This window comes from Poromitra crassiceps, assembly GCF_964638095.1.
Source record: "Poromitra crassiceps genome assembly, chromosome: 10".
In the NCBI taxonomy this organism is placed as follows: domain Eukaryota; kingdom Metazoa; phylum Chordata; class Actinopteri; order Beryciformes; family Melamphaidae; genus Poromitra; species Poromitra crassiceps.
The window spans coordinates 49,202,487-49,214,540 of NC_139631.1; the positions used below are offsets into that span (position 1 = coordinate 49,202,487).

At 48.6% G+C, this 12,054-nt stretch overlaps 1 protein-coding gene across 1 annotated transcript in view; it reads right to left on the reverse strand.

Moving 5' to 3' along the window:
* LOC310784498 (formin-binding protein 1-like) overlaps window positions 1–12,054 on the reverse strand; it is a gene marked incomplete at both ends in the record, with an annotated part of 177,161 nt that overhangs the window by 123,754 nt on the left and 41,353 nt on the right. The window lies entirely within an intron of this gene.

A 12,054-nucleotide genomic window follows, 5' to 3' on the forward strand; every position in this document is an offset into this window, starting at 1 on the left:
GTCATTGTGACATCATTATGTCAGAAGGTCCATGCCATCATCGGTGCTCCACTACATCACAGATGATGTCACTGTCCATCAACAAGGACCCTCACAGTTATGGGGCCCGCTGCAATTACTCTATACAAATAGGCACATAAATGGGTGAATGCTCCCATGGGGGGTGCTACAGCTATATTTTACATAATGTCATGCCTTCACACTCCACAGAGCCATTGTGACATCAGTCTATGACCTCATTAGCATATCATGCTATATGTATTTTACACCTTCACAGTCACATCACTTATGACATCATCACTGATGACATCACTCACTGAGTTCCACATGGTGGTGTGTCCGCCCACACCGTTTGTTTGACAGATGATGTGAGGGCATCACCAATTAATTCCTTCATTACGCATGGACGTGCCACACCAGGACATCAAATTCTGCTTCTAAAATTGGGTAACCAGTAGATTATTCAGTGAGGCATTCAACTAAATTTTACTGAGAAACTTTTATCACATCACAAAGAGGGGTTAATGGCAAATGAATTGAGAAAACTTGGACACCTTCACCTATCCCATAGCCCGGAGGGTCGTTGGGGCAATCGACATCCATGTCTGTCGAGACTTTGACGTTTGAGCCAAATGTGAAGACATTTCTTCAAGGTGTTACTGAGATCTGGTGTTACCGAGCTTGAAAATGCCGTTTGTGAGGTCAGAGTGACCTTGACCTTTGATCAAGACAAAAATGGAGTGAAGAGGGGGAACAAAATTCTGCATATTTTTTAGATTAGAAAAATGTAACTCCAAAGTGAACTATTAGACAACTTAGAATTGGCAATGACATACAGTATGTGATAACCCAAAACAAATGTCTACTTATTGTTCTAGTTTCTACAGCAAACTGTACTCTTCTCAATACTGTGAAGAAAGTGTAACCTCTTTTCTAGAATCAATCAATGCTAACCAATGCTAATGCTAATGTTAATAGTATAGATAAAGAATTGTGTGATGCACCATTATCTCTACAGGAGGTCATGGATTCCATCAACAGCCTTAAGTTGAATAAATCAACTTAAAAAAAGTGGATGGAATCACTTCAGAATTTTACAGAGAATTCACAAAAGAATTAGGCACATTTTTATTTAATGTTTTCTCAGAAAGTATATCTAATGAATCACTCCCTCATGTTAACACAAGGTTTAATGACACTTATTCCGAAACCTAAAAAGGATGTTCTACTGCTCATTGATAATTGGCGTCCTATCTGTCTTTTAAACAATGATTACAAGGTGTTAGCAATTGCTTTAGCCAAAAGGCTTAAATCGGTTTTGGACACTATCATAGACAAATCCCAGTGGATTTATGAATAAAAGACACATTATCCAACAATATCAGATGTTTTATACTATTCTGATTTAATCCTTGTCTGTTCTTTTTTTTTTTTTACTGTTGTGTTCTTTTTTTATCACCAAATAAATTCATTCATTCATTCATCAATGATAATAGCTCCTTTTTTTTTTTGATTTCTATAAAGCTTTTTATTCTGTTGAACACACATTTATTTTTAGTTCCTTAGATAAGTTTGGCTTTGGACACTATTTTAACAAAGTTATCCATACTTGATATGCTCATAATAACAGCTCTATTAAGTTAAATTCTGGCACAACTCCACAATTTGACATAAAACGGGGAATTAGGCAGGGCTGTCCGGTTTCTCCTTACCTCTTCCTTCTTGTCGCCGAACTTTTATCCTATCATATTAAAACAAGCACTCTGAAAGGTATTACAATAGCAGAGCAAGAACATAATTAGCCAGCTAGCAGATGATACTACTCTTTTTTTTTAAAGACTCTACTCAGATACCCTGTGCTCTAGATATAATTTGTGACACGGAATGGTAATTTGAGTACAAAGTGGGCCGAGGTCATTTTTCATTTTTTTACAGATTATGAAACTACAGACTGTAAGCTTTCAAATGATGTGTCACACATCGAAATCTGAAAATAATTGAAGAAGATATGCTTATTTGAATGTTGGTACACCTCAAATCAAGTTTCCTAGAAAATCAGCCTGAAAGGGGAGTACTTTTCAGCCCTGGCCCAGCCAGGTAATGGGGGAGTGAACAATAGCAGCTCATTTATGGCCCATTTCCACCGCAGGTAGTAGCGCGGTCCTGCTCCGCTCGACTCGATAAATGGTCTCATTCCACCGGTAAAAACTGTCCCAGCCCGGGTAGAGTTGGGGTTGAGTCGTGCTATTTTTCGTCCCTGCCTCGTCGGGGTTCTAGGGCTGTGAACCCGGTACCATACGGTGACGTGAATACATTGTTGACGACTGATTGGTCAGGCAGAATCGTGTTTACTCTGTCAATCTACTGACTGTCAATGCAATGCTGCATACCAGTTTAGTGGGCTTACCTTCTCTTCTGTTATGTTATTTCCATCAGTCTTTTGTGTTGCTGCCTTCGCCTCTGGTGAAATAAAATCGTGGCGGTGGTTTCAATTGTTTTGAGAGAGAAAAAAGTCTGCTGGTCAGGAAGCCCTTGTAGTTGAGCGCAGCGCTCCGCTAGGCCGCAGGCGGGTTTTTGGTGAAGCCGCGGTCTTGCCTGGTGAGAGGCCGCAGGGGTAGAGGCTACTCTTTTGCGCCTCTCCCGTCCCCGCGCAGTGCATGCATGTGAGTTTGACTAACAACAAAGTGATATCCATTCTCCTGGCCGATTGTCACATTCGCCCATGTACACTGTAGGTCATTTAGAGGCACCAGTATTTCATAAAGAGTTTAAAAGTTCTGTGGATGGATTTAATTGTCACATTATGTTATAACCTACTTCGGTGTATAGGCGGAGGACAGATATGCGGTCGCTATGATGACCAGCTGTGGGCGGGGGTGGGCGGGGGCAGATGATCGGCGGTCGAAGCAGAACATCCATCGGGCCGAAACGAGTAGAGCCGACTGGTGACGAGCTGTGCAGGGCAGTAAAATGTGGTGGAAATGAGCCATTACATTAACCACTCCTCATCCACTCCAGTTGTCATCACTGTTCCCAGCAAAAAGGGAGATACTTATTTTCACTATAATTCTATCCACAAGTAACATAATGATAGAATGTAGGACTATTTTTGTCACGGGTTTCATACACTTTCTGTAATAAAACATCTAAAAGCAAAACTTTTATCAAAGGGGGGTCCGTGGTCTAATTTTTGTCAGTTTAGGGGTCCTTGAAAGTTTGACAACCACTGTCAAGTGACCTTGACCTTTTCTTTAAAGTTGCAAGTAAGCAGATTCCAGGCATATTGGGATAATTAATCCAAAGCTTTAGTGTCATTGTACTTAGAATAGAATATTATAGAATGAATAATAATAATAATAATAATAATAATAATAATAATAATAATAATAATAATACTGTATACCCAGCAAAAATACTTTTACTTTAGAATTGATACGGAATATTCTTGCAATTTCTGTGGACTATAAAAATAAACAATCTGTCATTTATTTTATCATTGCATGTATACTGTAACGTATCGGGTAATTACGTGTATTGGGGTGTTTCCGTGCTTGGCTAGGAACTGATATGTGGGGGTGTGTTCCTAGGGGGAAGGGGATATATGTGACCAGCGGCCGGGGCGGAGGCCAGTCAGGCTATGCGAGGGAGCTGACCGGGTGGTTGCAGAGCTAGCAGCGAAGCTAGCTGCTAGGAGCGTGTATTGTGAAGACAAGAATAAAAAGCCTGTACCAACTTCAAGTCTCCAGTTCCTTGGACGAATACCCACTTCGTTACATTGGTGCCAGACAGTAAAGCGGTGGCGCCTCTGATTCGGCCGAGAGGGGAGAGGGTGAGAAGGAACGGCAAAAGAGACGGGTGGTGCGGCTTTTTGGCTCTAGAAACTAGCGCTAGTAAGTTAGCTACCAGGGGTGCTAACTGCTAACTGCTAGCTGCAACCACGTGCGATGGTGCGCGGAGAATCAAGTATCTCCGGAGAGTGGCCGTCGGTGAACGGGAGGAAGGGAGGGCTGACGGCGGGGATCGGCTCGATGCTGGCGGGCATGGAGGCCCGTGTGTTGAGAGAGGTCGGACGGCTGGTAGAAGAGACTCCTGCCTGGGCAGTAGAGGTGATGCGGGCGCTGCGAGAAGTCATGCAGCGGGTGGACTTGATGAGCGCGGAGGTAATGCAGCGGGGAGAGCGGCCGGAAGAGCCACGGAAGAGACTGTGTTGGACCTGCAGAGAGCCGGGCCACGTGGCGAGGTGGTGCCGATGCGGTTCCGGGAGACGGACCGGGTATGCGGGACAACGACATGGACAGCAGGGAGCCTGCTGGGCATGTAGCGCGATCGGACATCTAGCCAGAGAGTGTCCAGAGGCTGTCGGAGATCGGGGGGCAGCGGGAGAAGAGAGACGTGCAGGCGGCAGACAGGTGAGACTCTGCTGGACTTGCCAGTCACCGGAGCACTTGGCCAGGGACTGCACTGAGAGTGTGGAGGCCGGAGGTGAGACGCAGGCTGGGAAGAGCGTGAACAGCCAGAGGGAAGAGAGGGACATCGTCTGCAGCATTGTTACAGTCGGGAGAGCGACGCTCGTGTCTCCGAGTGAGCGAGAGGGGTTACCGCCGGGGGAACCGGCCCAGCCTAACCGGCCCAGCCTAACCGCTATACACCCCCTAACGTTGCACTGCGGAGAGCCGAGGGGAAGATCGACGCCGGTGGTGTTCGCTCTGCTGTCCTCAACCCTGGAGGAGGGGGACGGAAAAACGAGCGGAGAGCCGAGGGGAAGATCGACGCCGGTGGTGTTCGCTCTGCTGTCCTCAACCCTGGAGGAGGGGGACGGAAAAACGAGCGAGTGCGAGGCCGGAAGGACGACGCCAGGGTCAGCTGGAGAGTCGACGGGCGCGAGTGGAGACCGGAGGACGAGGATGTCGATCCGGTGCTCGTTCGTGCATTTGGCTACTGGAACAAACAAAAGGGGGGCTTGTGTTTAAAAGAAAGCTAAGGTAAATGTGGGTTGAATTGAAATATGTGAAAAAGAAAGGAAATAATGAAAAACTAGACATTATGGAGTGCCTAATGGGAAACTAGACATTATGGGGGTACCTAATGGAAAACTAGACATTACGGAGTACCTGATGCAAACTGGACATTATGACGGGGGTGTTGGGAAAAAAGAAGGGACTAATTGTGGGGAATTGAAATGTTGTGGGGTTTGTGGGGATTAGATTTTGATGTGGTGATGGGAAAAATATTGTGTTGGGTGTGTTTTGGTACAGGGGGATGTGTGTGGGTTGTGCATGTCGCGTGGAAGCGACATTAAAGTTGTGTGGGGGAAGTGTAACGTATCGGGTAATTACGTGTATTGGGGTGTTTCCGTGCTTGGCTAGGAACTGATATGTGGGGGTGTGTTCCTAGGGGGAAGGGGATATATGTGACCAGCGGCCGGGGCGGAGGCCAGTCAGGCTATGCGAGGGAGCTGACCGGGTGGTTGCAGAGCTAGTAGCGAAGCTAGCTGCTAGGAGCGTGTATTGTGAAGACAAGAATAAAAAGCCTGTACCAACTTCAAGTCTCCAGTTCCTTGGACGAATACCCACTTCGTTACAATACCATTTAATAAGACTACTATAAAAAATAAATGGAAGAAAAAAGATTGGATTTTTTTCCGCTTTTATTTTTGTTTTTGCTAAAAGTGAAATGTTTTATGGTCAGTCACGATTCTCTGGAAGACTGGTTGGCTTTGTTCAAGCCTTAAAACTCGTTATATAAGGATTTTTCGAAATGTCTATGGAGAAAATGAATGAGGAATTCACTTCTGGGGCAATGTCACACTAACCTGACGCTGCCAGATGGACGGTATAGCTCCACATAGGTTTCAGATCTTGCGAGGTTATCCATCTTGCAAGCAAGGTTAATGTCACACAGCCACCAACACCACCAGCACATTAGCGTTAGCTTGTTAGCTGCTGTGACTTCATCATACTGCAGTCAAACAATGTTAGCTACATAAGTATAACTGTTCAAGTAAATTTATGTCATATTCATGGTAAACACGAGCCCTCTTGCACGCAGCAACACACGCGGTATTACTTTGTTTCGAACTTTGGAATTTCACACTATGCCAAGTTGCTCCCTGCAATGCCCAGCTGGACAATGTCTATTTTCTCAAAATTGACCCCTATAAAACCATCCATTTTGCCTGAAGGCGTGGCCATCCGCTCCGCCCCGTGACAACAAGTCACGCCCGCGCCATCTTGCCATACCGTCACTTTGCTTTAGTCCAGCAGCCCATGCAGACGTGTTCTGTTTTTCTCTTGACTAGCTTACGGTTAGCTCTTAGCCAGCAGTGACAGCTGGCTCCTCGTGTTCCATCAACCCCAACGGGAGAGGCGGACGAGGACTGCACGACTTTGTCAAAACCAGGCCCTCTTCGCCAGGAATGGCAGGACCCACTGCGAAAGCTAAGAGTATTTCTCTCGTGCTGTATACAGCTAGCTTGGTACAGTAGTCTCTCTAGCTAGCCAGCCTGTGGCTAGCTATTAGCTGTTGAGTTACGCTAGCCTGTGCTAATTACCTCCCCGGCTGAGGTAGTGTTATAGCTAGCTTAGCTGCCTGCCTAGCGCTAGCTTGCACTTTTTGTCTTTCACCTCGCTGGCCAGGCTGTGTCCACGGACCTGTCTCGCCCAGCTATGGACGCGAACACACCGTTCCATCAGTGCAGCCGATGCAGTGCTGAGATGGCTACCGACGACTCGCACGATCTGTGCATGTTCTGTCTGGGGCCTGAGCATGCGGAGCGCGCTTTGGCGGACCCACACTTTTGCAGAAAGTGTGGTGCACTCCTCATGTCGGCGCGCCGCCTCCGGGCCGCTGCCGTCCACGGGGAGATGCCTTCCAGTGGCTTGCCCATCGTAGGCCGAGCTCCCACTCGGGCCACGGAGCATGTCGCCTCCCGCCTGGCCTCGCTGGAGTCTCACCCAATGCAGTGGGGCGACTCCTCGGTGCCAGACGAGGCTGAAGCGGGCAGCCTGGAATACGATAGTGAGCTTGGCTGATATTACCGAGCTCCCCTGACAGGTTAGGATTGTCACGCTAGCCTCATTGTAACTGTTGCTGTCCACCATTAGCTGTGGTTAGCTAGCTATTGCTAGGTTGCTAACTGTGCTGTTGGGCTGCTCGTTCGCGGTTTTCTTCTTCTACTTTGTTCGTCCCTGTGCTATTCAGGCTGTGTCTTCGGACCCACCTTGCCCAGCTATGGACAAGAACGTGCCGTTCCATCAGTGTGGCCAGTGCCGTGCTGAGGTGGCTTCCCCTTGTTGAGCGGCCTGGTGTCAGATGTTGTCATCTGTGTTCCATTGTGTACACTGTTATAACAGAAAAAAAAGAAAAAAGAGGGCGGACATCACTCCTCTGCTAGCTTGTACTAACCCAGCTTTTGCATCGGCTATATTCGGGCTGGGCTGCTAAGACTGCCGCCCCGTTGAGTTAGTTAGCTCTGCTGACTTATTGTTAGTGCTACTAGTTCTAGCTGCTGGCACGTGGGGTTCACTAGTGTGATAACATTGCTAGCTTCGCTCCCCGCTTACGGCCGGTTCACACACACGCCTAGAGCGACGCTTTAAGCAACACTTTAAGCTACACCTACGCATATAGGCATTGCTTCATGCACGCCTGGCGCCTATTTTCGTTCACACAGGACGCCACACTGAAGCCCCGCTCTGCGCTACACTGATCACATGAGCAGCGTTTTTTTTTACACTTTTCAGATCTGATTTATAGCATGGGTGAGTCCTCTTTTTTATTGTAATATGCAAGTGAGGATGTCTATTTCCTGGCCCGCTGTAATTGTTATTTTCCCTCGGGTAATCATGTGACTATGAGTCATCAACACCATGAGTGATACATGCATTGAGACAGGGGGGGTATATATACATCTGACAGAAAAGACGTTAATAGAGGAACACATGAAGGACAGCTCTCCTACTATGCACTCGTTAAGCTCCACCCTCCCTTTTGGGCAAACTCGGTAGAAAATATGGCCCAAGTCCATCAGAAACAACAGCCAGCTTGACAGTTCAGCACGCCTAGACGCTGAAAAATAGAACAGACGCCTAAACGATAAATTCAGCGCAGCGTAGGCACAGCGCGAGCGTGGCTTCAGCACAGCGTGGCAGCGGTATGTGTGAACGCTCTCGTCTGTTAAAGGCCGGCTTTACCGTGGGGAATATGAATATATATTAAATCTCACGCCCCTAAGGTTTTCGAATCCGTTGAAATTTTTGAAATTGGTTGTTTCCCGCCAGAGATATCACCAGAAATCCACTCTGTGTGGAGGGGGGGGGGGGGGGGGGGGTGGAGGGGAGGCGCGGGTGCGGGGACCCGAAATACTACATTTCCCACAATGCACTGGGCTCGCGTGGCCTTCGTTTTCATGCCCACCCCTCAGGCATTTGGCTGATATCAAACTCCAGTAGGTGGCGGTAATGCACATATATGTTTGCCAACCGCCATAAAACTCAAAGAAGAAGAAGAAGAAGAAGGCTTCGACAATAAAAGATACAAAGAAGAAGAAATAAATCGAAAATAAAATTGCCTCCAAATTGCACCAAATGTAAACGGTAGTATATATGTCGGGAGATGTCTTCATAAAAAATTTTTCATGCATTTTAAGGCATTTTCGTAGGAGTTACGCGCATCTGATGTTGTAACTATTTTCTGTAAAAATGTGTAAAAATGGGTACATTGCTCAGCGTTGATTTCGTTACTTCAACTCACCTACTACTAGATGTAAAATTTGACGAGCTTTCCAATGCCGCCAGTCCCGTGTCTTTTGGTGCTTCCGTTCCAGAGATATGGTCTCTTGGCAAGGAGCTATGGAAAGCTAACCTAGCTACAGTATTCTATGCGGGTGAACAAGATGGCTGCCTTTTGCTTTTCGTCGAGAGCTCTGAAGGGGCGTGGAGGACCTCTAGAGGCGGGACCATGGCTCACAAGACTTGTAGTTCATAGGCGCTCGAGTTCCGCAAGCGGGGAGGGAAGCCGGGTGACGCGTAACGCGTCATCCGGCTTCCCTAAAAATGTGAGAGATGCCTTCACTGTCAGGCAGTGAAGCTCCAATTTCAAAAATTTCAACGGATTCTAAAACCTTAGGGGCGTGAGATTTAATATATATTCATATTCCCCACGGTAAAGCCGTCCTTTAACAAGGACGCCTAAATTTTAGGCGTTGCTTAAAGCGTCGCTCTAGGCGTGTGTGTGAACGTGGCGTTAGCCAGGCTGCTTGCACCCCGTCTAGCTGTGGTTGGAGAGCGGTCGTTACCTCCCCGTGTGACGATGGGGAGAGGGAGTTGTTAGGGGTCCGCTTGTTACGGCTCGGCCGACCTGAAACATGGTGGCCTGGTTACGTTAGCCACCACAGAACTGGTTAGTGGCCTGCTTGTTAATAGCTTATGCCATGAGCTGCATGGCACCTCGCTGGTTGTTATTATGCTGAAACATGCCGGTGGCTGCATCGCCTGCATTGCCTAGCCGTTCTGCTTGTTACCGGGGTATTGCTAGCTCGTTGCTTGCATCTCGCTTAGCTTGTTGCTATGATTGCCAAATGCGCCTTGACTAGGCTTGGCTTGCTATCCCTTGGCATATTGGACTTTGGGATAGCTAAAGATGGTCCGGGCTTGGCCTGGCTGGAGGGTGACTGACTAGCCCCTCCCCACTGTTACGCCCTGTTGACCGCAGCTATCGTTGGTGGGCGGGTAGCCGGCACGAGGCGTGCCGTGTGTAACAAGTGTGCACGTTAGCGGTTCGCGGCTACCACGCCGCCTGCTTGATCTGCCTGGGTCCCAGGCATGTAGCTTAGCCTGACACAGCTGACTGCTCAATGCGCTGGTCTCTCCTTCTGGCCTCTTCGGACCGCCGGTCGTGAACAAATGGCTTGGCAACAAATGGCCAAAGGCAACGTAAGCCTCCCCTGCCAGCAGAGTCTGCTCGGCAGGGGAGCGAGCCACCGTCGTCTGTGCCTAGTGCCCGTCTTCGGTTTGTAGCTCTCAAGAGGCCCTTGCCTCCAGAGTGCCCCTGGCCGGCAAAAGCTGCCCGGCACAGGGGCGGGCCCACCACAGTCTGTGCTCAACGCCCAACTCCGGTTTGGAGCTCTCAGGAAACCTTTGCCCCGTTAAGTCCCGTGTCTGTGACAGCCCGGGTCATACAGCATATGACATTTAGCACCTGTGTGAACACGGCGCTGGCTCCCCTCCGTGCGAAGTGGATACGCGTCTATGTTTACCTTGATGACGCGCTCATAGTGGCGGACTCGAGGGACCTCACCATCACACACACCAGGGCCGTGATAGATCACCTACAGGCCCTGGGGTTTCTGCAGTTAGCCCACACTCTGGTCACGCAGCCTCGGTGCATCAGTGCGTCGTGCTCCTGGGACGCCGTACTTCCATTGGGGCAGCTGCACATGTCCTTTTCAGATCTGGTTCCTCATTCACCGCCTGGACCCGGGTAAGCACCGGCATCACAGATGAAGGGGGGGCGGCCGATGGTCGAAGCGCGTGTGGACGGACCCTCGCTGGCTCTCCACGGGTGGGATCCGTGGCGAGTGGGATGCGTTCCTGTCAGGCGTGTCATTTGCACCGACACCTCCCTGTGGGGTTGGGGTGCGGTGTGCGATGGCCCCTCGGCAAGCAGCTGGTGGGAAGCCCAGGAGCTTTGTGACATAAACGTGCTAGAGCTGGAAGCTGTTCGCCTGGCTCTACGCCACTTCCGGCATCAGATACGTGGGATACCACGTCTTGATTCGTACAACATGCTTAAACAAGGGGGCATGGTGGTGCAGTGGTAAGCGCTGTCACCTCACAGCTAGAAGGTCCTGGGTTCGATACCCACCTGGGACGCTGTGAGCGCTGAAGGAATGCGTGCCCGTCCGCATGTCCTCGAGTGCCCACCGCCCGGGTGGGGTCGTCAAAAGGGCCTTTGTGTGTGGAGTTTGCATGTTCTCCCCATGCCCCCTGGGGGTTTCCTTCATATAGGAACCCCACACAAAAACATGCAATATCCTGGTTGCTGATCTGGTGCCTCCTCTGGCCTGTTCGGTGGGAGGGGAACTCGTTGGAATAGCGTGATCCTCCCACATGCTATGTCCTACCGGTGAAGCTTCCCCTGTCAGGTGAAAAGAAGCGGCTGGCTAACTGCCCATGTCTCGGAGGAAGCATGGAGCCAGTTTCGACTCTCCCCAGATCGGCAGAGGGTGGAGTAGCAACCAGGATAAATTTAAATTTAAATTAGCACTAATGGGGGATAAAAATGGGATAAAAAAATCCCCCCCAAAAAAACAAGCAGGGCGTTGTACGGTCGAGAACCTTGAACGAAGTAGCGGGGGAGATACACCTTTGGGCACTCCCGCTTATGCTACTGGTCAGTGCCGCACTTACCCGGCTGACTGAACTTCGGGGCGGACTTGCTGTCGCAGGGCAACCCCCAGCAGATGGAGTGACCCGCGTCGATCTCTTCGCATCGCGAAGATTTCGTTTGCTAAAAATTATACAATAATGAGGAGCTGAGGATGACAGCCGAAAAGTGGCAGAGTTCAAGGAGAAGGTTCAACAGGCTTTCCGCTTGGGGGTAGGCTATAATTAATAAAATAAAATAAAATAATAATATAAAATCATATAATATAGCCTATATAATTTTATATAGAGCTGTATATCGGGTCTAGCAGCTGATCAGCAGCTCAGACAGCCTCAAACACGAGGTGATTGACAGCTCTATAATTCGCAAGACGCAGCAGGTGCGCTGGAACTACCTTCACACATGCTGAAAACGGTAGGCTATAAGCTGAAACTTAATAACTTAATTATCTTTTTAATGTAGCCCATAAAAAATGAATAGCCATGCCTATAGCCTAGAAATAATCAAATCATAACAATAGCCTATTAAATATAATTGTATTATTATGATTGTCCAACTTGTTGGGGATCAACATTTTATATATGATCGAAATAATCCTGGAACAGCTCCCTGCAATCAAAAGGGTGTTTGCCCATGAGAGAAGCCAAGGCAACAATTGTCACTCATCGC